At 40.3% G+C, this 26,644-nt stretch overlaps 1 protein-coding gene and 1 non-coding gene across 2 annotated transcripts in view; both read left to right on the top strand.

Moving 5' to 3' along the window:
• Window positions 1-26,644, top strand: part of ESX1 (ESX homeobox 1) — a 142,647-nt gene that overhangs the window by 74,149 nt on the left and 41,854 nt on the right. The gene's annotated exons all lie outside the window — the stretch shown is intronic.
• Window positions 16,784-16,889, top strand: LOC141569845 (U6 spliceosomal RNA). Its single transcript, XR_012493627.1, has one exon. It is a non-coding gene; the product is annotated as a U6 spliceosomal RNA (small nuclear RNA).

The following is a 26,644-nucleotide window of genomic DNA, read 5'->3' as shown; positions in this document are numbered from 1 at the left end:
AGAAAAAGAGTTCCAAAACTGCTTTGAAGGGTGGACTAGGCACTGGCATCAGTGCATAGCTTCCCTAGGGGAGTACTTCGAAGGTGACTGTAGTAATACTCAGCAATGAGGTATATAGCACTTTTTCTAGGATGAGTTCGCAAACTTAATTGTCAGACCTCATACATGCCAAACATCCCTCATCTCTACCTGGACAGTACATAGGTGATTCAAACTCATTAAGTCCAAAGCTGAACTTATGTTTCCACCTCAAGCGAAACCTGCTCCACCTCCTGTGTTGTCTATCGCAAGCACATACCATCACCCCAACCCAATGGTTCGTGCCAGAAACCTGGAAGTCATCTTCGAATGTTCCGTCTCTTTTACCTACTTTTTCCAAGCAGTCATTAAAGTCCTGTGAACTCTACCTTCTAAATCTCTCTCGTGCTCTCTCTCTCCCTCCCTCCCTCCCTCCCTCCCTCCGCCCCCCCCCCAACAGTTCTCAAAATTCGTGGTGCATCAGAATCACTTTGTAAGAGATTGTTAAACATGAAATTGTTTGGACTCCATTCCAATCTTACTGACTCAGAATTTGTAGGGACAGGATCTTAAATCCATATTTTTATAAGCTCCCCAGGTGATTAAAGTCTGATAGCCCAAGGATCAAGCTTTGAGAATCACTTTTCTAATCCACCCCTCTTCTCCAGCCTCCCTTCCATTGCCTTAGTTCAGGAATTCATCATCTCTCCTCTGTATACTTTAAGGTTCATGAGAGTAGGGACCATGTCTGTTTGAATCATTATTGTATCCCCAGTGCCTACCTAGTGTGGTACCAGACACATTGTAAAGTCTCAATACATTTTTGTGGAATTAATGAATTAACTAGGATGAGGAGGTAGCAGTTATATAGTCAGGATGAAGTTGTATACATCTTGTTGCCATTCAGTTAGAAAAGTCATTTTAGCCAAAGATATAGCTTATCTAATCATAACCCTACAATACGCATTTTACTTAAGAATCTCAAAATTATATGCATGCTGGTTGGGGTAATGCTAGCTATTGTAACAAATAAACTTAGTGGCTTAATACAATAGAAATGTACTTCTCGCTCACCTAACAGTCCAGTGTGTATGTCCCTAGTCAGCAGGTGACTTTTCAGGTGGAATTATAGGGACCCAGGCTCCTTATATCTTGTGGCCCTTCCATCTTCAACACACTTAATTCCAAGATCACTGTGATTGTCTGCATCAAGAAATGGAAAGAGGGTGTAGAATGAACACCTGCTTCTAAAACTGACATGAATCACTTCTCACATTCCATCAGCAAGTATTAGTCGCATGGCACCACCTAGATGCAAAGGGAGCTCAGAAATATAATCCCAGTGACAACTCCATAGTGATGAGGAACATTAATTTCTTGATTAGTCATCTTTGCCATGCCATATAAGCTGATAAGCTGACTCTGCCAATCCACTTAGCCCATATATTTAATTGAACTTTAACATTAGAGGCAACTTACAAAATAATTTTCATTTCAGAGGTTGGCTGCATTGTTCAATTGTACCAGAAGGAACATGGGGTTGTTTTATAGCAGAAAATGTCCCTGAGGAGCTTCGCTAGGAACAGAACCAAGAGCCAGATGAGCTAAAGGTGCCAACTGGCTCACCTCTCCTAGTTTGCTCTGCATCTCCTTGCTGGCAAATTCAACTAAAACACAAAGTACAGTTATTTTCAAATATGGGCTTTTGACCTCAGAGCTCCCAATCCCTCCTGGGGATGGGCAGATTTAATGCCCAAATGACAACTCAGATAAGACTAAGACAAAGAGTTTGCATCTGAAAGATACCCCCAGAAAGTTTCAATGGCACAAATTCATCTTCATCAAAATTTGGCTGCCTGAATACACACGCAAAACAAATATTTTGTTTGGGTATATTTGTGCCAGTTTTCTAAACTATCATAGAAAACCTCTGGGGCACAGACATTTAATCATTCTGGAATGAAATGGCTTTGGGGACAGCATGTCTTTGGGTCTATTTCTGTTCAAAGTCTTAAAGTGCCTCAAGTGCCTGACTAGCCTGATGGATTGGGTGCTGAACCCTGAGGCTCTTGAGGTCAATGATTTATGGCAGCTGAAAGTTCTGAAATGCCATTCTGCTGAGAGAGCCTGGCAGCATTCATTCAATAAAATTAGCAGACACTTGAACACGTATTTTAGCACCAGCTGCTAGGTCCTCTAGAGATACTCAACATATCCAGATGCAAGCTTCTCAGGAAGGACCATCAGAGCCTCAACAGCGGCCAGAGCCAAGGCCAGCCCAGCTGCACGTGACATATTTCTAATGTTGCAGGAAATGATGTAACCAATGGAGACCTTATTATAGATCCTCACTACTCCTATGCCCAGTGAATGAACACTATTTCAAGAGGAAGGAAGAAACAGAAATGGGTTGTTAACCCAGACTCAACCACTCCCAACTCTCTTCAAGTCATTGAAAGAAGAGCCAAGTCCCAGTTCCCAACCTGTGTTGGCCCAAGTGGGTCTACCTCATAAGCTTGAGTGAGAAATGTAAGAGCCTTGCTCCTGGTGAGTGCCTCTGCATGTGCTATCAGCCCTACATCTGTGGAAGGAATCCAGGCCAATCCACCCCACCTCTTGCTGGGCCACTCTGTCCCTCACACTAGGGTTCCTGGTCCTTTAGCTCAACTTTGCCTCCAGGTTATACTTTCTTAGGCTCCCTCATTTAACAATCTGTTGTGGACTTGCCTTTTTGGCTCAATGGCACTCTCCCTCTTTTACTCCAGCCCTAACCACAGTTCCTCACTTGGCTCTGATCATCATGCACTACACTTTGGAGTTACTGGCCCTGGTACTGTGGGAACAATCACATGAGGTGTTTCCTGCACCATTTTCCACACAGATAAGAAAAAAGGCCACCTCTCATCAATATATATACACAGAACAATATTTCATTGACCACTTACCACCCAGGATTGTCAGTGACTGCCACATCTCAGCCCCATCCCAGACGTTTGGAATCAGCATTCAACTACCTGTGAACTGCTCCACCCCTTCTTGGCTGTTCCCCAGCACTAGGCCAAGGTGTCAGATAGTTTCACAATATAATCAGGCTCTAGGTCACCATTGTATTGATAATTATCTACTGCGGCATAACAAATTATCCACACTCTTCACAGCTTAAACAATAAGCATATCACAGTTTCTGAGGGTCAGGAATCCTGGAGCAGCTTAGCCGGATGGTTCTGGCTCAGGGTTTCACAGTATACTGCAGCTGTAGTACAACTCTACAGTCATCTGAGGGGCCTGAAGGAGCTCACACGTGTGGCTTCTGGAAGGAGGCTTCAGTTCCTCCCTATAGGGGCCCCTCCATACGTCTAGTCACATCACATGACAGCTGGAATCCCCTACAGAGAGTGGTCTGGGAGAGTTCCCAGAATCAAAGCCACAATATTTTGATAACCTAATCTTGGAATTGATATTTCGTCATTTCTGCTCATTAGAAGCAAGTCACTAAGACTAGCCCACATTCAAGGGGAAGGAAACTAGGCTCCACCTCTTGAAGATAGGAATATCAAAGAATCTGAGCAGATATCATTAAAACCAATATAGCCGTCAACACCTTTGGAAGAGAGGACAAGGCTTTCTCTGGCCCCTTTCTGCCCATTTCTGTTGAGCACTCAGGGCATCTCCAATCTCCTTAGATATTTGATGCCCAGCGGTGGGGAAAGTCTTGCCCTGTATTCCAGTCAATTTTTGGGTTCCAGCTACCTGACTCACTTGCTATCAGCACTACTACCCATAGGCCAGGCCCTGGTCCACTACTCCCCAGTCTAACAAAGTCCCCTGGATTTACCTGGTCTCCCTCCAAGGTTTTGCTATATCTGCCCTGCACTTCTATCATAGGAAGAATATGACACTTCTGGATCATATTCCCCACAGCTGCCAGACCTGGATAGGATTTGCCATGCCTCAGTTTGGACTTCATTTCTAATTGCACAGTTCCCCTCGGAGCCACTTCTGTTACCTTTGCTTTTCCCCCGCCATTCTTGCCAAGCTTCCCACTAAATTAGCCTCTTCATTCCCAGCTGATGATGACAAGATGCTGAACTGGATCCTTTCCAAATGGAAGCCCAATATTCACTACCTAAATACAGAGAAGATCTATAAACGTTCATGAGAAAATGGCAAAGAACAGATCCCCTACTAGGCCACCCAGAGATATCCTTAAGACCCCTTCCTAGGCCCAAAGTACAATAGTAACTACCAAGGAGGCAATTCCCTTGTACCTGAAAAAAAATGTGGTTTTTAATTTATTATTTTTTAATTATGATTTTAAATAGTCTATCCCAAAGCCCCTAATAACATTTAGCTACAGATACCAATCCAAATTATATTCCCATTAGTGTCATAAGTAGCCATATATTGTCACATTTTATAAGTATGTACCTATTTTTTATTTCGCCTTTTTCATTTAATATTACTTCAAATACATATGCCCATATATCAATATAGTCCCCATATTTGTCATCTTGAATGGCCACAGGTCATTGCATCTCATTGACATGTAAGGTTTTATGTAGCCACTCATTTCTTGCTGACTATTTAGTTGTTTCCAGCTTGTAATGGTCACAGTAGAACATTTCTACAAATTACTTTCTTTTGTTTTAAGGTTATAAATTAATTTTTGTCTTAAGATTATTTCAGGGGGAGGAAAAATGGTGTCGTGAACTGAGCCTCTGTAAAGCTCCCCTGGAATTTACAACGAATCGAACAACAAAAACTCCACAAAGGACTCCCTGCACAGCAGACAGGCAAGACGAAGAGGCCCACTACTGAAATCACCTACAGGTGGGAGAATCGAGCGAGCAGGGGAAGGAGGAAAGGGAGAAGTGCGGAGACAGAGCCACGCGGGCGCAGGACGCAGACCTAGCTCAGTGCTCCGAGCTCGCTGCTTCCAGGAACTACTGCAGCTGCGGGAAAGGGAAGAACTCAGACTGCTAGGGCTCCGCTTATGGCCCACAGGGCTGAGGGGCCAGCATATAACACGGCTGAACCCAATGCTCACGGCAGAGACCTAGGAGAAAAGACTGAGGGAAAAAGGCTGAAAACGGTGGTTTAAGCCCTCACTGACAAGCAGAGAACGGAAGCCTTAGGCACTGAGACTAGCCGCTCCCTCCCTACCCACCCAGAGCTCGCCCTGCCACCACCTGCCCGGTGCTAGAAACAGAACACTAGCAGTGTCAGATCAAAAGAGCAGAATATTTGCTGTTCTGAGAAGTGTGGACCGCAGACACAGATTCGCAGCTCAACTAGTTCCGGCAAAGGGGAGGGAGCTGTGGAAGTAGGACCGGCTGTGGTGGTGGTCACGGCCATTGCTCTGGGCCACCTCTCACAACTCACCCTGCCTCTGGCCCCACCTATCTGGGCGGATCCCTGCAGGAGTAAACAGAACTGCTGAAATGTACAGGCTCTGAATCTGGAGCTGGAAGAGCTTTGGAACATCAAAGCTCTCCGTATACCCACCAGGACACTGCGCCCTGTGACCTAGACAAACTATTAACAGAGGAGAACCCCGTCTCCCAGGGAATCCCCCCATTGTGTGAAAACCTGGAATAGTGCAGAGAAAATATAGCACTACCGAGTGGGAGAAGAAAACTAAGCTGCAGTTGGAGAAAAAATAAAACATTCTACCAACAAGTACTGGAAAACAAAAGAAAAACTGCTTCCTACCAACCTGTTGCAGAAGCCACTCATGTAGATGTCTAGGAAGAGAAATAGTAAACCAGTAATCGCCATGAATAACCAAGGAAACAAGATAGCTCAGAAAGAAAGTGAAAAATCTCCAGAAAAGGCACTTAAAGATACAGAAACATGTGACTTAAATGACAGAGAATTTAAGATTGCAGTTCTGAAAAAACTCAACGAGATACAAGAAAACACAGATAGGCAGTTAAATGAAATCAGAAACACAATCAAAGAACAGCATGAGCCTTTTACGAAAGAGATTGAATTTTAAAAAAGAACCAAATAGAATTTCTGGAGATTAAGAACTCAATAGAAGAAATTAAGAATGAAATAACCAGCTTAGGTAGTAGAGTTGACCAGATGGAGGAAAGAATCAGTGACATCGAAGATAGAAACATGGAAATGACACAGATGGAGGAAGAAAGAGACTTGACACTTCAAAGAAATGAAAGAACTCTACAAGAACTTTCTGATTCCATCAGAAAGAGCAATATAAGAATAATGGGCATACTACAAGGAGAAGAAAGAGAGAAGGGAACAGAGAATATATTCAAACAAATTGTCGATGAGAACTTCCCAAACTTGTGGACAGAATGGGACTCTCGTATCCAAGAAGCAAATAGAACACCTAATTACCTCAATCCCAACAGGCCTTCTCCAAGGCACATTGTATTGAAGCTGTCTAAAATCAATGACAAAGAAAGAATCCTCAAGGCAGCCAGGGAAAAGAAGACGGTAACCTACAAAGGAAAGCCCATTAAATTATCACGAGATTTTTCAGCAGAAACTCTACAAGCCAGGAGGGAGTGGAAACAAATATTCAAACTATTGAAAGAGAGAAATCATGAGCCAAGAATAATATATCCAGCAAAGATATCCTCTAGATATGAAGGAGGAATAAAGACCTATCCAGACATACAGAAGCTGAGGGAATTCTCTAATACACAACCTGCACTACAAGAAATACTAAAGGAGGCTATTCGACTACCATCAACAGGGACAATTTGTGGCAACCAAAACTCAAAAAGGGGGAGAATAAAGGCCTGAACCGGAATATGGGAATGGAGAAAGTAAGCGTACTGAAGAAAATGGAATACTCTAAATATCAAACTTTCTTTTACATAAACTTAAGGGTAACCACTCAAAAAAAATCCAGAACTGAAATACATACTGTAATAAAAGAAGAAACAGAGGGAAACATCAGAGAATACCACCACACAGAAATAATAGACAACAACAAAAAGGCAAAGAAACAATGGAGACACAGCCTTACCAGAAAACTAAAGATAGAATGACTGGAAATCCTCACATAACAATAATCACCCTAGATGTAAATGGACTGAACTCACAAACAAAAAGGCACAGAGTAGCAGATTGGATCAAAAAACTAAACCCAACCATATGCTGTCTCCAAGAGACACATCTCAGCTACAAGGACAAGCAGAGACTCAAAGTGAAAGGGTGGAAATTGACACTCCAAGCAAATGGTACCCAGAGAAAATCAGGTGTAGCCATAATGATATCAGATGAAACAGACTTCAAGGTGAAAAAGATAACAAGAGACAAAGATGGGCATTCCATAATGGTGAAGGGGACTGTAAAACAAGAAGACATAATAGTCATCAATATTCATGCCCCCAATCAGGGACCACCAAAATATACCAAGCAAATTCTAACAGAACTAAAGGGAGAAATTGACCAAAACACAATTATACTAGGGGACTTAAATACATCATCGACAGCTATGGATAGATCATCCAAACAGAAAATAAATAACGAAATAGCAGCCCTAAATGACACATTAGATGAAATGGACATAATTGACATTTATAGAGCACTTCATCCTAAAACATCAGACTATACATTCTTTTCTAGTGTACATGGAACATTCTCAACGATAGACCATATATTGGGACATAAAATCAGTCTCAGCAAATTTAAGAAGATTGAAATCATACCAAGCATATTCTCTGATCACAAGGCTTTGAAATTGGATATCAACTGTAAAAAGAAAGCAGGGAAAAATACAAATACATGGAGATTAAACAACATACTTTTAAAGAATGACTGGGTCAAAGAAGAAGTTAGAGGAGAGATCAAAAGATACATAGAAACAAATGACAATGAAAATACATCCTACCTAAATTTTTGGGATGCAGCGAAAGCAGTTTTAAGAGGGAAATTTATCTCATTACAGGCCTATCTCAAGAAACAAGAAAACTCCGTAATAAATAACCTCATGTTAGAACTTAAAGAACTAGAAAAAGAAGAACAAGTAAAACCCAAGGTCAGCAGAAGAAAGGAAAAAACAAAAAGTAGAGCAGAACTAAATGAAATAGAGAACAAAAAGACAATAGAAAAAATTAATGTAACAAAGAGCTGGTTCTTTGAAAAGATTAACAAAATTGACAAACCCTTGGCTAGACTTACTAAGATAAAAAGAGAGAAGACACTGATTAACAAAATCAGAAACGTAAAAGGGGAAGTTATCACGGACACCACAGAAATACAAAGGATCATCCAGGAATACTATGAAGGACTATATGCCACCAAATTCAACAACCTAGAAGAAAAGGATAAGTTCTTAGAAACATATAGCCTTCCAAGGCTGAACCATGAAGAACTGGAAAATCTAAACAGACCGATCACCAGTAAGGAAATTGAATCAGTCATCCAAAACCTTCCCAAAAGCAAAAGTCCGGGATCAGATGGCTTCACTAGTGAATTCTACCAAACCTTCAAAGAGGATCTAATACCAATTCTGCAAAAACTCTTCCAAAAAATTGAAGAAGAAACAGTACTCCCTAACTCATTTTATGAGGCCAAAATTACTCTCATACCAAAACCTGGTAAGGACAGCACAAAAAAAGAAACCTACAGACTAATATCTCTGATGAATACCGATGCAAAAATCCTAAATAAAATTCTAGCAAATCGAATACAACAATGCATTAAAAAGATTATTCATCACGACCAAGTGGGGTTCACCCCCGGGGCACAAGGATGGTTCAACATACGCAAATCCATCAATGTGATACATCACATAAACAAAATCAAGGACAAAAATCATATGATTATATCAATTGATGCAGAAGAAGCATTTGACAAGATACAACATCCATTTATGATTAAAACATTCAATAAAATAGGTATAGAAGGAAAATACCTTAAAATAATAAAGGCCATATATGACAAGCCCTCTGCTAATCTCATAATTAATGGAGAAAAACTGAAGCCCTTTGCTCTACGTTCAGGAACACGACAGGGCTGTCCCCTATCACCTCTGCTTTTCAACATCGTGTTGGAAGTCCTTGCCAGAGCAATCAGGCAAGAGAAAGAAATACAGGCATCCAAATTGGGAATGAAGAAGTTAAATTGTCACTCTTTGCAGATGACATGATGCTATATATAGAAAACCCTAAAGACTCCACCAAAAAGCTATTAGAAACAATCAACGAATACAGTACAGTTGCTGGCTACAAAATCAACGCACAAAAGTCCATTGCCTTCCTGTATACTAACAATGAAATCTCAGAAAAAGAAATACAAAAAACAATTCCTTTTGCAATTGCAGAAAAAGAATAAAATACCTAGGAATAAACTTAACCAAGGATATGAAAGACCTATATGCTGAAAACTATAAGACATTTTTGAAAGAAATTGAAGAAGACACAAAGAAATGGAAAGACATTCCGTGCTCATGGATTGGAAGAAGCAACATAGTTAAAATGGCCATATTACCCAAAGCAATATACAGATTCAATGCAATCCCCATCAAAATCCCATTGGCATATTTTAAAGAAATAGAACGAAAAATCGTCAGATTTGTTTGGAACTACAAAAGACCCCGAATAGCCAAAGCAATCATAATAAAAAAGAACAATAATGGAGGTATCACACTTCCTGACTTTGGCTTGTACTACAGGGCAACAATAATCAAAACAGCATAGTATTGGCAGAAAAACAGACACATAGGCCAATGGAATAGAATTGAGAACCCAGAAATAAAACCACATAAATATGGACAGATAATTTTTGACAAAGAAGCTAAAAACATACGATGGAGCAAAGACAGCCTCTTCAATAAATGGTGCTGCGAGAATTGGATAGCCACGTGCAAAAGAATGAGACTGGACTGCTATTTGTCACCATGTACCAAAGTTAATTCAAAATGGATCAAAGACTTAAGCATAAGACCTGACACAATAAACTGCATAGAAGAAAACATAGGTACTAAACTTATGGATCTCGGGTTCAAAGAACATTTTATGAATTTGACTCCATAGGCAAGGGAAGTAAAAGCGAAAATAAACGAATGGGACTATATGAAACTTAAAAGCTTCTGCACAGCAAAAGAAACCGTCGACAAAATAAAGAGGCCACCAACTGAATGGGAGAAGATTTTTGCAAATAGTGCCTCCGATAAGGGGCTAATATCCAGAATATACAAGGAACTCATGCAACTCCACAACAAAAACACAAACAACCCAATTGAAAAATGGGCAGAGGACCTGAAGAGACATTTCTCCAAAGAGGACATACAAATGGCAAATAGACATATGAAAAAATGCTCAACATCACTAATCATCATAGAAATGCAAATCAAAACCACAATGAGATATCACCTCACCCCAGTCAGAATGGCTATCATCAACAAGACAAATAGTAACAAGTGTTGGAGTGGCTGTGGAGAAAAAGGAACCCTCATACACTGTTGGTGGGAATGCAGACTGGTGCAGCCGTTATGGAAGGCAGTGTGGAGGTTCCTCAAAAAATTACGAATAGAATTGCCATATGACCCAACAATCCCTCTCCTGGGTATCTACCCAAAAAATCTGAAAACATTTAGAGATAAAGACACATGTGCTCCAATGTTCATTGCCGCTTTGTTTACGGTGGCCAAGACATGGAAACAACCAAAATGTCCTTCGATAGATGAATGGATAAAGAAGTTGTGGTATATATACACAATGGAATACTATTCGGCAGTAAGAAAAGATGATATAGGAACATTTGTGACAACATGGATGGATCTTGAGAGAGTAATGCTGAGCAAAACAAGTCAGACAGAAAAAGCAGAGAACCATGTGATTTCACTGATATGTGGTATATGAACCAAAAACAACAAAAGAACAAGACAAACAAATGAGAAACAGAAACTCATAGACACAGACAATAGTTTAGTGGTTGCCAGAGGGTAACAGGGGCGGGGGGTGGGGGGGTGGGAGATGAGGGTAAGGGGGATCGAATATATGGTGATGGAAGGAGAACTGACTCTGGGTGATGAACACACAATGGGATTTATAGATGATGTAATACAGAATTGTACACCTGAAATCTATGTAATTTTACTAACAATTCTCACCCCAATAAATTTAATAAAAAATAAAAAAAAGAAAAAAAAGAAAATATAAATGATGAACTGCCAAATTAAAAACAAAAAGATTTATACAGAGAGAGAGAGAGAGAGAGAGAAAGAGAGAGAGAGAGAGAGAGAGAGAGAGAGAGAGAGAGAGAGAGAGAGAGAGAGAGAGAGAGATTCACAGGCGGTAAATTACAGCATAGGGAATGTAGTCAATGGTATTGTAATAGCTATGTACGGTGTCAGATGGGTAGTAGACTTGGCGGGGTATCACTTTGTGAGGGGTGTAAATGTCTAATCATTATGTTTTTCTGTACACCTGAAACTAATTTTTAAAAAGCAAAAAAAAGATTTACAACCAGTATGTATTGGAAGGAATGGGCCTTTTCAAGCCCTTGCTTAAATCATTCAGTGCTTTTCCATTGTTCTTAGAATGAAGTTTAAAACCATTAACGCTGCACAGTTTGTCTGGTCCTTGCCTTAGATTCAGCCTCATCACCTCCACATTCCTGCTTTCCTGTCACCTTAGCCTTCTTTTAAGTCCCAGAATAGGAGTCAGCAAACTTTTTCTGTAAAAGGAAAGATCATAAATATTTTAGGCTTTACAAGGGGGCCATATGGTGTCTGTCAGAACTATTCACTTCTGCAGTTGTAGTAGAAAAGCAACCATAGACAATATGTATATGAATGGGTGCCCTGTCTTCAGATAAAACTTTATTTACAAAACTAGGAAATGCTCTGGCAATTCTAGTTCGCCCACCCCTGCCCTAGGACATCCATATTCCCTGTAGTCACTGGACCTTTGTTTTTCCCACATGCTGTCACCTCAACTTGAAAGCATCTTCCCATCTCACCTTTCCCTCCCATCCTCACTAACCCATCACTCAAACCTCCTTGGCCTAAGTCCTTCCTTATCATCTTTCAGATTTCAACTCAAATGCCATTTCCTTCGGAAAGCCTTCCTTGATGTCTAGACCAAGATTGGCCCCCCTCCCATACACTCTCCTGGCACATCGTGCCTTTTCTTCATAGCCTGTAACACAATATGTAGCTGCGTTATTTAATTTGTGATGATGGAAAAATCCTCATTACATTCTGAGTTCCATGGGGACTAGGACAGTGACCATTTTATTATTATATTTCCAAAGCTTACAAGACAGCCAAAAATCCTTGCTCATTAAATCCTTGCTGAATAAATGACTGAATGAATGATATACACCAAATGGTTACCTTTGGATAGTTGGATTTTAGGTGATTTTTGGTTTTCTCCTTTGTGCTTAAATATGTTTTCTGTTTTCCAAGTGGCACTCAAATTACTTTTGTAACTAGGAAAAATAAAAATAGAAAATTCAATTTTTAAAAACATCATAAAAGCAATGCAACAATACATGTGAAATGATGACATAGGAATAAGAAGACTTTGAGCAAATGCGTGATCAGAATATGTGGAGTTACTCTGGAAGGTCTCCCTGGAAGTGGTTGTCAAGCCAGGTCTTCAAATTGATGGTTGTATGTAAACTGGTGAAGGGGGAAGGGAGGGCACAGCAGGTTAGGTGACTAGGATGTGCAAAGACGTCAAGGTGGGAAACAACATGTGCTCCTGTACTGTTACATGAAAATGGAAATGGAAAATCACAAAACCAAAACATTCAGGAGAGACCCAAAACAAACAGCCTGGAGAAGAGTTAATGGTTTCCGTTGAACTTTTTCCCCCTCTCTTTTCTCTTCTTCATCTTGCTTTTGAAACTGTATAAAATGGCAAAGCCCCAAGAGTACCTCTGATGTACACGCTAAAGAATCCAAGATAATTCACTTCTAATCAAACTTGAATGCTCCAGCTTAACTGGGGCTCCGTGGAGACATGTGGTCCCACCTGGGTGACACAGCAAATGAAATCCCTCACTAGACAGCACCAGTGATAATTCAGCTACTTTTATAAAGTGCACTGGAATCACATTTTCTCAGAGACTGTCTGCAGGTTCCTCTCAGCTCCTTGAATTTCAGCTCTTGCTCCTTAATCTATCAAAAAGACTCACTCCCCAGCTAGGAATGCGCCAAACATTTTGACTAAGTACTTATCTGCACAACCACAAAACCAATATCATCAGTTAGGGGAAAACAATTTCCTCTGGCAAGTAGAGACAGCCTAATTGCTTAATCTGACAGGTTATTAATGGTTCAAGCCAACCAAAAGCATAATGGATATTGATAACCACTGGCAGGTTGGACATTTGACGCATACAGTATTGCTGAAAATTACTTATATCAAGGGTTGCAACTGACCATCAGACTAAATTGTCCAATCTCTGTGGGTTTCATTAAACAGTTCTATCAACTTGATAAAGTGGCAAGCCAGAAAGTTAGCACATTAAGTGTAGCTCTGGGGGGAAAAAAGGCTAAGAGGGTGGAGGATATTTACAGTATTTATGTTCCAAATCAACGTGAAAATAAATTTCCTCGGCAGTATTATACTCTGGGTGTTGGGGACAGTTCTCTCCCCTCTCTATTTGGATGGTTTGGGAAATCAGGCCTAGACTGAGCCATAACCTAAAATGACTGTGATGTGGAGGGGAGCTGACAGTGGCATTGAGTTTCGTGTTCCAGGATTTCAGGGCCTGATTCATTACTCATTGGGCTCTTTTTGAGAAAAGGCCGAGTTTCACCCAGAGCAGGCATCATTTCCTCATGCCCCATCTCTCCTTTGCAGAGCAGCAGGGATAGGCTAACATGTGGACAGAAACTGCCAGTGCTCCAGATCCCACTGGTGGGGGCTGAATGCAGCCCAGAGCCTCGTTGGGTGGAAAGGACTTTGAAGAGGCACAGGGAACCCAGGAATCACTGCTGGGCTACCACAGAGGAAATAATTCACAGCACACTGAAAGTTCCAACCTGCATTCTTCTGTCTTGTATGTTAATAAACCCTTTCCATCTGATCAGTAACAGTGGAAAGCCAAGTCTTAAAGATTAAACTGGATTAGAGGTTTAAAAGAAGAGAAATGGCTCTACTAAGTGTGTAGAATAACAGAAGACTAAGAATTAAAACAGCAAGAATGGCAACAACAAAAAGAAGCCCTCACAGGGAAGAGATGACGTAAACCTGAACTAAAACAGTGGCAAAGGCAGTGCAGATGGAAAGGAGGGGATGGGTATAAAAGATATTTAGGGAGTAGAATCCACAAGATTTTGTTATTGATGGAGAATTGGGTACTGAGGGAGGAATCCAGGTTTGCGATGCTAACACATAACTTCAAATAAAATTATTGAGTTAATGTTTGTAAAGCACTTAAAACAGTGCCCGCTACATAATAAGAGCTGTGTAGGTGCTTGCCGTGATCAGGATTATCTTCCCAGCCAAACCGGAAGTGTGAAATGCCAGACTAACCAGGATGTGGCAAAAGAAGTTCCACATTCAAAAGAGATTCCATATGTTTCTACGGTTAACCGTTTGCACTGTGCCACCCTCCTATACCTGTCCTCCCAGACATACAGGTCACCGGCTCAGGTTTGGGCTGTTACTGGCGGAATAACAATAACCAGCATCCATCTACCACTCTACCTTGAATCAAGTGCTTTTACATGTCATTTCATGTGACCCTCACAAGAACACCAAAGGTTGACAGAAGTGAGGTGCTGGCTGTTCACATCAATGTGCTTAGTGATTTCTCTAGCTCCAACTGGGGTTCTGTGGGGGCAAGACTATGTCTTTTTTGCCCTTATCATTCCCCCCATAGAACCTAGCACTTCACAGGCAGTTTCAGGGGTCAGTTCAGTACAGAAGCAGGGTTTAAACTACGACCTGGAACCAAACGACCTGGACTTGAAACCCAACTCCAACACTGTATGATCTTGAAAACTTAGTTCACCTCTTTAAGCCTCGGATACCTCATCTGTGAAATGGGAGCAATAACAGTGCATTCCTCAGATGATTTTGGGAGGATCAAAAGAGATAATACACATGAAGCCCTTAGCACAATGTCTGGTGTCCTGTCCAAGAAATGAGAGTTATACTTGATATGGTTTGAATATATGGAAGCACAACTAACAGAAAGGCGTTTGAAATAGTGAAGGCAAGAGTTCAGGGGGTTATCACTGTGTGAGGGGTATAAATGATAAATGTCTAACTATTACATTGTTTTGTACACCTGAAACTAATAAAAAAAAACAAAAATAAAAAAATTTAATCTTAAAAAAGAAAAGAGTTAAGGTGTCAAATTGTGGGGATATTTTTCCATCAAAAAGATAGAACAGTGTGTGCACAGGAAGAGATTTGCACAGCCAGGAAAGGAGCTAAGAGCTCTGACGGTGAAGAGGGAAAGGTATGAGGGAAAAACAGCCCAAAATAGATTCAAGAACCGGTTGCTTGGCCTGGAAACCTGAAAAGTCCTAAGTGGGCTCCTCTGAATATTATGTCCCAATTCAAAAATGTGAGCTCAATTATGTTTAGATCAAAAAAACTCTGGCATGCACTGCAAACAGCTGGGCCCTTGCTATAAATTCCCCGCTGTGACCAAAGCATAATGAAGTTGGGGCTTTTTCATGTGCAATTTTTTAACCCGCAAAAGAAAAATATAGGTCTAAAAAGTGAAAAAAATGCAACTGCCCTGTTAGACTCTATTTAAACCTATTCAGATCCAGAAATAGAAGCCCTTGCCAGTCAAAGCTAAATAGCTTCTCAAGCATCCCAGTCAAACCAAAAGGGGCCATAGAGGCTTAGCAAATAAGACCAGGGCTGAGAGAGGCCGGAAATGCCCACTTCGCTCTTCCAAACCCTGTGCCTGGGCTGCTTACACCACCTTTCTGCAGTGCTCTGCAAAGGCCCTCAAACGGTCCGCCAGGGTGGCAGCCAGGCTTGGCAGAAAAGTAAGGCACCAAGGTAAATGCATCCAAGATAGAGATGTAGAGGACTTGCTTCCTTTAACCTGGTGTCTTTCTGGATCACAAAGAGCCTATCGAGAAACCAAAAGTGCTGAGGTAGGCCCTGGCCCTGGGAGGAGACAAGGGTAAGAAACACCATCAAAATAGCAGTGACATAGTACTGCCTTAAGCATGAGGAAGGGCTCCAGCACAGGGGCCATTTAAAACCAACTGCCTGAAGTGAAGGGCTGCTTTGCCACCTCAAAATACTTCACCAAACAATACACGGGTCATATTTTTCCTTCATCTCACAGTGATTTCTGAAAATTGGGGCTGTCTCTCCCAAACAGTTTATGGTGACAATTAAAACAGTTTTTTTCAGCCCCACTGATTAGCTGGACCACATATAAGTACGTGATCCTATACCAGTAGCTATCTTTTCATCTACCATACCTCACCTCTTCAATTATCCTGTAAGCTCATGGAAGTCTGAGGTTGTATCTTATGCTTTCTCCAGAAGGAAGTCCCCAGAACATGAATGGCTATGATGCATTAGAAACAATCCTTGGGAGAGCTGAGTTCAAATCTTGCCTCTGATATGGTAGGTCTATGACACTGACTCGGTTTCAGGACATTTCTGGACTCTAGGTGGCTCATCTGTGTAAGAGAGATGTTTTAATAAGGGCAGAAAACTGCTTCTAGAATGGGAGGAAGAGAACTTGGGATGCAGGAAGCCACAAAATCCCCCTGGAGCATTCATTTTACTCAAAGAGAGAGAAGGGAAGGGACAAAATTATTCGTGTATCAAGACAAACCAGAACTGTGCTCGCTTCGGCAGCACATATACTAAAATTGGAACGATATAGAGAAGATTAGCATGGTCCCTGCAAAGGGATACACACAAATTTGTGAAGCATTCCATAATTTAAAAAAAAAAACACAGAACTATCATAGAGTAAAATGCAAAATTCTCAAGATTTTCTTAAAGATCAAGCATGAAACTTCAAAGTAAATTTGTTCTTATTTAAGGAAGCACATTGGGGAAGCACCTGGTTTTTACTAGGTACAGAATGAATACTAATTAAACTGCACTATTAATTCTTACATATACTTAGGTTAAATAAAAACAGAAAAGAGCACACAATGTGATATATAGATGATGCATTCTAGAATTGTACACTTGAAACCTATGTAATTTTACTAACCATTGTCAAGCCAATAAATCTATTTTTTAAAAAAAGAATACTATTAATCAAGATCATGCTAAGTCTAACAATGCAAAACATCCCAGGGGGGTAAATCTCAGATAACTCTGCCAGAAGGCAGGTACTACATCAAGAAAATAAAGAGTCAACCAATCGAATGGGAGATGATATTTGCAAACAATGCCTCTGATAAGGGGCTAATATCCAAAATATATAAGGAACTCAACTCAACAACGAAAAAACAATCCAATGAAAAAATGGGCAGAGGACCTAAAGAGACATTTCTCCAAAGAGGACACACAGATGGTCAATAGACATGAAAAGATGCTCAACATCATTAAAATCAGAGACCTATACACTTTTTTTTAACATTTTTTAAATTTATTTGGGTGACAATTCTTAGCAACATTACATAGATTTCAGGTGTACAATTCTGTATTACATTATCTATAAATCCCACTGTGTGTTCATCACCCAGAGTCAGTTCTCCTTTCATCACCATATATTTGATCCCCCTTACACTCCTCTCCCACCCCCACCCCCCTTACACTCTGGTAACCACTAAACTATTGTCTGAGTCTATGAGTTTCTGTTTCTCATTTGTTTGTCTTGTTCTTTTGTTGTTTTGGGTTTATATACCACATATCAGTGAAATCATACGGTTCTATGCTTTTTCTGTCTGACTTATTTCGCTCAGCATTACACTCTCAACATCCATCCATGTTGTCACAAATGTTCCTATATCATCTTTTCTTACTGCCGAATAGTATTCCATTGTGTATATATACCACAACTTCTTTATTCATTCATCTATCAAAGGACATTTTGGTTGTTTCCATGTCTTGGCCACCATAAACAAAGCTGCAAGGAACATTGGAGCACACGTGTCTTTATCTCTAAATGTCTTCAGATTTTTGGGGTAGATACCCAGGAGAGGGATTGCTGGGTCATATGGCAATTCTATTCGTAATTTTTTTGAGGAACCTCCACACTGCCTTCCACAGTAGCTGCACCAGTCTGCATTCCCACCAACAGTGTATGAGGGTTCCTTTTTCTCCACAGCCTCTCCAACACTTGTTCCTATTTGTCTTGTTGATGATAGCCATTCTGACTGGGGTGAGGTGATATCTCATTGTGATTTTGATTTGCATTTCTCTGATGACTAGTGATGTTGAGTATTTTTTTCATATGTCTATTTGCCATTTGTATGTCCTCTTTGGAGAAATGTCTCTTCAGGTCCTCTGCCCATTTTTCAATTGGGTTGTTTGTGTTTTTGTTGTGGAGTTGCATGAGTTCCTTGCATATTCTAGATATTAGGTCGTTATCGGAGGCACTGTTTGCAAAAATCTTCTCCCATTCAGTTGGTGGCCTCTTTATTTTGTCGATGGTTTCTTTTGCTGTGCAGAAGTTTTTAAGTTTCATATAGTCCCATTCGTTTATTTTAGCTTTTACTTCCATTGCCTTTGGAGTCAAATTCATAAAATGCTCTCTGAACCCAAGGTCCGTAAGTTTAGTACCTATGTTTTCTTCTATGCAGTTTATTGTGTCAGGTCTTATGCTTAAGTCTTTGATCCATTTTGAATTAACTTTGGTACATGGTGACAAATAGCAGTCCAGTTTCATTCTATTGCACGTGGCTATCCAATTCTCCCAGCATCATTTATTGAAGAGGCTGTCTTTGCTCCATTGTATGTTTTTAGCTTCTTTGTCAAAAATTGTCTGTCCATATTTATGTGGTTTTATTTCTGGGTTCTCAATTCTATTCCATTGGTCTATGTGTCTGTTTTTCTGCCAATATCATGCTGTTTTGATTATTGAAGCCTTCTAGTACAAGCCAAAGTCAGGAAGTGTGATACCTCCATTATTGTTCTTTTTTCTTAAGATTGCTTTGGCTATTCAGGCTCTTTTGTGGTTCCAAACAAATCTGATGATTTTTTGTTCTATTTCTTTAAAATATGCCATTGGGATTTTGATGGGGATTGCATTGAACCTGTATATTGCTTTGGGCAATATGGCTGTTTTAACTATGTTGATTCTACCAATCCATAAGCACAGAATGTCCTTCCATTTCTTTGTGTCTTCTTCAATTTCTTTCAAAAATGTCTTACAGTTTTCAGCATATAGGTCTTTCACATCCTTGGTTAAGTTTATTCCTAGGTATTTTATTCTTTTTCTGCAATTGCAAAATGAATTGTTTTTTGTATTTCTTTTTCTGAGATTTCATTGTTAGTATACAGGAAGGCAATGGACTTTTGTGCATTGATTTTGTAGCCAGCAACTGTACTGTATTCGTTGATTGTTTCTAATAGCTTTTGGGTGGAGTCTTTAGGGTTTTCTATATATAGCATCATGTCATCTGCAAAGAGTGACAATTTAACTTCTTCATTCCCAATTTGGATGCCTGTATTTCTTTCTCTTGCCTGATTGCTCTGACAAAGACTTCCAACACTATGTTGAAAAGCAGAGGTAATAGGGGACAGCCCTGTCGTGTTCTTGAACGTAGAGCAAAGGGCTTCAGTTTTTCACCATTAATTATGAGATTAGCAGAGGGCTTGTCATATATGGCCTTTATTATGTTAAGGTATTTTCCTTCTATACCTATTTTATTAAGTGTTTTAATCATAATGGATGTTGTATCTTGTCAATTGCTTTTTCTGCATCAATTGATATAATCATAAGATTTTTGTCTTTTATTTTGTTTATGTGATGTATCACATTGATGGATTTGTGGATGTTGAACCACCTTGTGCCCCGGGGATGAACCCCACTTGGTCGTGATGAATAATCTTTTTAATGCATTGTTGTATTCGATTTGCTAGAATTTTATTTAGGATTTTTGCATCAGTATTCATCAGAGATATTGGTGTGTAGTTTTCTTTTTTTGGGCTGTCCTTACCAGGTTTTGGTATCAGGGTAATGTTGGCCTCATAAAATGAGTTAGGGAGTACTGTCTCTTCTTCAATTTTTTGGAAGAGTTTGAGCAGGATTGGTATTAGATCCTCTTTGAAGGTTTCGTAGAATTCACTAGTGAAGCCATCTGGTCCCATACTTTTGCTTTTGGGAAGGTTTTGGATGACTGATTTGATTTCGTTACTGGTGATCGGTCTGTTTAGATTTTCCAATTCTTCATGGTTCAGTCTTGGAAGGCTATATGTTTCTAAGAACTTGTCCATTTCTTCTAGTTTATTGAATTTGGTGGCACATAGTCCTTCATAGTATTCTTGGATGATCCTTTGTATTTCTGTGGTATCCGTGATAACTTCCCCTTTTTCATTTCTGATTTTGTTAATTAGTGTCTTCTCTCTTTTTATCTTAGTGGGTCTAGCCAAGGGTTTGTCAATTTTGTTAATCTTTTCAAAGAACCAGCTCTTTCTCATATTAGTTTTTTCTATTGTGTTTTTGTTCTCTATTTCATTTAGTTTTGCTCTAATTTTTGTTTTTTCCTTTCTTCTACTGACTTGGGTTTTACTTGTTCTTCTTTTTCTAGTTCTTTAAGGTGTAACATGAGGTTATTTATTTCGGAGTTTTCCTGTTTCTTGAGATAGGCCTGTAATGAGATAAATTTCCCTCTTAAAACTGCTTTCGCTGCATCCCAAAAATTTTGGTAGGTTGTATTTTCATTGTCATTTGTTTCTATGTATGTTTTGATCTCTCCTCTAATTTCTTCTTTGACCCAGTCATTCTTTAAAAGTATGTTGTTTAATCTCCATGTATTTGTGTTTTTTCTTGCTTTGTTTTTGCAGTTGGTATCCAATTTCAAACCCTTGTGATCAGAGAATATGCTTGGTATGATTTCAATCTTCTAAAATTTGCTGAGGCTGATTCTATGTCCCAATACATGGTCTATCCTTGAGAACGTTCCGTGTACACTAGAAAAGAATGTATAGTCTGATGTTTTAGGACGAAGTGCTCTATAAATGTCAATTATGTCCATTTCATCTAATGTGTCATTTAGGGCTGCTATTCCGTTATTTATTTTCTGTTTGGATAATCTATCCATAGCTGTCAATGATGTATTTAAGTCCCCTAGTATAATTGTGTTTTGGTCAATTTCTCCCTTTAGTTCTGTTAGTAGTTGCTTGGTATATTTCTGTGCTCCCTGATTGGGTGCATAAATATTGATGACTGTTATGTCTTCTTATTGTACATTCCCCTTCACCATTATGAAATGTCCATCTTTGTCTCTTGTTATCTTTTTCACCTTGAAGTCTGTTTCATCTGATATCATTATGGCTACACCTGATTTTCTCTGGGTACCATTTGCTTGGAGTGTCAATTTCCACCCTTTCACTTTGAGTCTCTGCTTGTCCTTGTAGCTGAGATGTGTCTCTTGGAGACAGCATATGGTTGGGTTTAGTTTTTTGATCCAATATGCTACTCTGTGCCTTCTTATTGGTGAGTTCAGTCCATTTACATTTACAGTGATTATTGATATGTGAGGATTTTCTGTCGTTCTATCTTTAGTTTTCTGGTAAGGCTGTGTCTCCATTGTTTCTTTGCCTTTTTGTCGTTGTCTATTATTTCTGTGTGGTGGTATTCTATGATGTTTCCCTCTGTTTCTTCTTTTATTACAGTAAATATTTCAGTTCTGGATTTTTTTGACTGGTTACCTTTAAGTTTATGCAAAAGAAAGTTTGATATTTAGAGTATTCCATTTTCTTCAGCCCGCTTACTTTCTCCATTCCCATATTCCGGTTCAGCCTTTACTCTCCCCCTTTTTGAGTTTTGGTTGCCACAAATTGTCTCTGTTAATGGTGGTTGAATAGCCTCCTTTAGTATTTCTTGTAGTGCAGGTTGTGTATTAGAATATTCCCTCAGCTTCTGTATGTCTGGAAAGGTCTTTATTCCTCCTTCATATCTAAAGGATATCTTTGTTGGATATATTATTCTTGGCTCATGATTTCTCTCTTTCAATATTTTGAATATTTGGTTCCACTCCCTCCTGGCTTGTAGAGTTTCTGCTGAAAAATCTGATGATAATCTAATGGGCTTTCCTTTGTAAGTTACCGTCTTCTTTTCCCTGGCTGCCTTGAGGATTCTTTCTTTGTCATTGATTTTAGACAGCTTCAATACAATGTGCCTTGGAGAAGGCCTGTTGGGATTGAGGTAATTAGGTGTTCTATTTGCTTCTTGGATTCGAGGGTCCAGTTCTGTCCACAAGTTTGGGAAGTTTTCATCAACAATTTGTTTGAATATATTCTCTGTTCCCTTCTCTCTTTCTTCTCCTTCTGGTATGCCCATTATTCATATATTGCTCTTTCTGATGGAGTCAGAAACTTCTTGTAGAGTTCTTTCATTTCTTTGAAGTCTCAAGTCTCTTTCTTCTTCCATCTGTGTCATTTCCAGGTTTCTCTCTTCGATGTCACTGATTCTTTCCTCCATCTCGTCAACTCTACTACCTAAGCTGGTTATTTCATTCTTAATTTCTTCTATTGAGTTCTTAATCTCCAGAAATTCTATTTGGTTCTTTTTTAAAATTTCAATCTCTTTCGTAAAATGCGCATGCTGTTCTTTGATTGTGTTTCTGAGTTCATTTAACTGCCTATCTGTGTTTTCTTGTATCTCGTTGAGTTTTTTCAGAACTGCAATCTTGAATTCTCTGTCATTTAAGTCGCATATTTCTGTATCTTTAAGTGCCTTTTCTGGAGTTTTTTCATTTTCTTTCTGAGCTATCTTGTTGCCTTGGTTATTCATGGCGATTACTGGTTTACTGTTTCTCTTCCTAGACATCTACAGGAGTGGCTTCTGTAACAGGTTGATAGGAAGCGGTCTTTTTGTTTTCCAGTACTTGTTGGTAGAATGTTTTACTTTTTCTCCAACTGCAGCTTATTTTTCTTCTCCCACACGGTAGTGCTATGTTTTCTCTGCACTATTCCAGCTTCTCACACAATGGGGGGATTCCCTGGGAGACGGGTATCTCCTCTGTTAATAGTTCGCCTGGGTCACAGGGGGCAGTGTCCATGTGGGTATGTGAAGAGCTTTTGAAGTTCCAAAGCTCTTCCTGTACCAGATTCAGAGCCCGTATGTTTCAGCAGTTCTGTTTACTCCTGCAGGGATCCACCTGGATAGTTGGGGCCAGGGGTGGGGTGAGTTGTGAGAGGTGGCCCAGAGCAATGGCGGCAACCACCACCACAGCTGGTCCTGCTTCCACAGCTCCCTCCCCTTTGCCAGGACTAGTTGGGCTGTAAATCTGTGTCTGCAGTCCACAGTTCTCAGAACAGCAAATATCTTCTTTCGATCTGTCACTGCTACTGTTCGCTTCTAGCACCGGGCAGGTGGGAGCGGGGTAAGCTCTGGGAGCGTAGGGAGGGGCCGGCTAATTTCAGTGATTAAGGCTTCCGTTCTCTGCTCGGCAGTGAGGGCTTAAACCTCCATTTTCAGCTTCTTCCCTCAGTCTTTTCTCCAAGGTGTCTGCCATGAGCGTTGGGTTCAGCCGTGTTATATGCTGCCCCCTCAGCCCTGTGGGCCACAAGCAGAGCCCTAGCAGTCTGAGTTCTTCCCTCTCCCGCAGCTGTGGTAGTTCTGGGATGCAGCGAGCTCGGAGCACTGAGCCAGGTGTGCGTCCTGCGCCCATGGGGCTCTGTCTCTGCACTTCTCCCTTCCCTCTTCCCCTGCTCGCACGATTCACCCATCTTTAGGTGAATTCAGTAGTGTGCCTCTTCGTCTTGCTGTCTACTGTGCAGGGAGTCCTTTGTGGCGTTATTGTTTTTCGATTAGTTGTAAATTCCAGGGGAGCTTTACAGAGACTCACCTCAGGCCGCCATTTTGATGACGTACTCCCAGAGACCTATACACTTTTGATAAGAAAGGTGAACCTATTTTACAAGGCCTACATGATCTGGCCCCTGCCTACCTCTCCAGTCTCATTTCCGATACTTCCCATTCTTTAAATTGTAAGTCCTCGTAATCAATCACAAACTTTTGTACATCTCTTAGCTAGCTGAATTGCCTGACAACTCCAGGTAGGAAATTCTCTCTGGCTGGCCTCTGTTTTCTATTTGGTTATAAGATAATGTGCTGAGAATGGTGGTGGTGGTGGGGTCATGAGTTTTCATTGAGGGAACCACTGAAGTTCTCAAATAGCCTTTGGGAAAACAACAAGGAAGCCCTGTGAGACTAACACCTTCAGAGGCCAGCAAAACAGAACTTTCTCAGCTTCCAGCTTCAGCAGGTAAAGAGTCTGCTAAGGGAGACACATGTGGAAAAAGTATGTGCCCAGAGAGGGTCTTGGGCATTGGAGTCACCTCGTCTGGAGGACTTCAGAGAGACCCTCACCAGGGCTTACAAGGCTCTTTGGGTTTTAGTTGTCCCACATCCCCTTCCCCAGGAAAGCTTATGTTCCATCATGCTCTCTATCACCAGTTAGCCTTTGCCCATTCAGCCTGGAAATATGCTTCCCTGTTCCCCATCCTTCTTTGTGTTGTCAACACCATTCACCCTTTAGATCTCTATTTTTTGTCCTTTATTTTTCATTCACTCACTCAAAAAATATTTTCTGAATGTCTACCATATGCTAGACACTGGGGCTACAACAGTGAAAAAGACAAAAGAGGTACCTGCCCTCATAGAGCTTATAGATAATTAATCAAGCAAGGTGATGTTCTAGGCAGTGGCTAGATGGTTGACTTAAATTGAAAGGCAAGTGTAGAGGACCAAATGGTGCCCCAAAAAAAGATATGTCCACCCAGAACTTCAGAATGTGACCTTATTTGGGATAACAGTCTTTGCAGGTGTAATTCAGGTGAAGATCTCAAGATGAGATCATCCTAGAATAAGCGGGTTTTCAAATCCACTGACAAGCTTCCTTATAAGAGACAGTAAAGGAGAAGACACAAATACAGAGGTAGCATGTGAAGATGAAGACAAAGGTTGGACTGATGCTGACATAAGCCAAGGAACACCTGGAGCCACCAGAAACTGAAAGAGGAAAGGAAGCATTCTCCCCTAGAGCCTTCAGAGGGAGCACAGCCCTGTGACACCTAGCTTTTGGACTTTGAGCCTCCAGAGCTATGAGAATGACTTTCTGTTGTTTTGAACCAATTATGGTAGTTTGTTATGGAAGCCCTAGGATACTAATACAGCCAGAGAATTTCTCCCCAAAATGATTTTTTTGTCTGAATTTTAAGTGATGAGAAGTAGTCAGCCATATGAAGATCTGGGGAAAGTGAACTCCTGACTGAAAAACAGTAAGTGCAAAGATCCTGAGGCAGGGACAAGCTTGAAATGTTCAAGGAACAGAAATAAGACTAGTATGTCTGGACATTGAGTGGGGGAAGAGAAGTTGATGAGGAGGAAGATCGTGCAAGTCTGGTAGGTCATAGTAAAGAATTTGGGTTTTACGCTGTATGTTGATGGGATGGTTTCAAGCTTTCCACATTTGAAATAAAATCTGAATTCTCTACTATAACTAAAACACCCACCAAGATTTGACCTATGCCTACCACTATCATTCTCACTTACTTTGTTCCATCATCACTTGCTATTTTCAATTTTAAGTAAAGCTATTCTTTCCTTCAAAGTCTTTGTATTTTCTGTTTCTTCTGTCCTGGAATGTTCTTCCCCCAGACCTTTGCTTGCCCGGCTCCTTCAAATCATTTCGTTGCCAGCTCACATGTTACTTCTTAGAGAAGTCTGCTCTAGTACACAGCCAATTATTCTTTTGATTAACCCTGTTTTATTTTTTCATGTCTCATCACTTTTGAAATTATTTTGTTAATCTCTTTAACTGTTTGGTGTCTATCTTCCTCACATGACTGTAAGCTCAATTAAGGCAAGAATATTTGAACTGTACTTTAGAAGTAGAAGGAGTTTGCTTAATGTATACATGAGAAAGGGGAATGCGCCAAGAACTGAAAAAGCAACTGCTTCAGAACTGCTGGAATGTATAGAAGGAGGATAAGGTGAGGGAGTTGGGGAGTAGTGGAAGATGAGACAATTGCATTTTTTAAAATATCACTTTGGCTGTTGAATTATAGTGGGCCAACAGTGCAAGATGAGAGACCACTTATTCGTTCAAGACTATGTATTGACCACCCACTACTTATCAGGTACTGTTTGTGTTTTCTCTGCAAATGAAACAGACAAAAATTATTGTCCTCTTGGAGGTTGCAGTCTATTGGGGACCAGTTATGTAGCGGTTGTAGATGATAAAGACTTGCACTAGAAGTGAGACAGTGGAGATGGAGAGAAGTGATTGGATTTGGGATGTGTTTTGGGGAGAGGTGGAGTAGACAGAACTTAATGAATAGAATAGATTGGACATCGCTTCCTCCACAAAGTCTTCCCTGCACCCCCCAATATTAGATTATGTGTCACAACACCCCATGTTTACCCTATTGCTACATACCTTGTACTACAAATATTTACGTTTTACCTGTATCTGAACACATTATATCAGAACCCATGGCATAATGCTTGGGACAGAACAGGTACTCAACACATGTATTAAAGAAATAAACTTATTTAATATTAATAATAT

The sequence above is a fragment of the Rhinolophus sinicus genome, chromosome 18 (assembly GCF_057876585.1).
Source record: "Rhinolophus sinicus isolate RSI-liver-muscle chromosome 18, RSI-T2T, whole genome shotgun sequence".
NCBI classification, from domain to species: domain Eukaryota; kingdom Metazoa; phylum Chordata; class Mammalia; order Chiroptera; family Rhinolophidae; genus Rhinolophus; species Rhinolophus sinicus.
The sequence above is the reverse complement of the archived record's forward strand: the minus strand, read 5'-3'. Positions and strand labels throughout refer to the sequence as shown.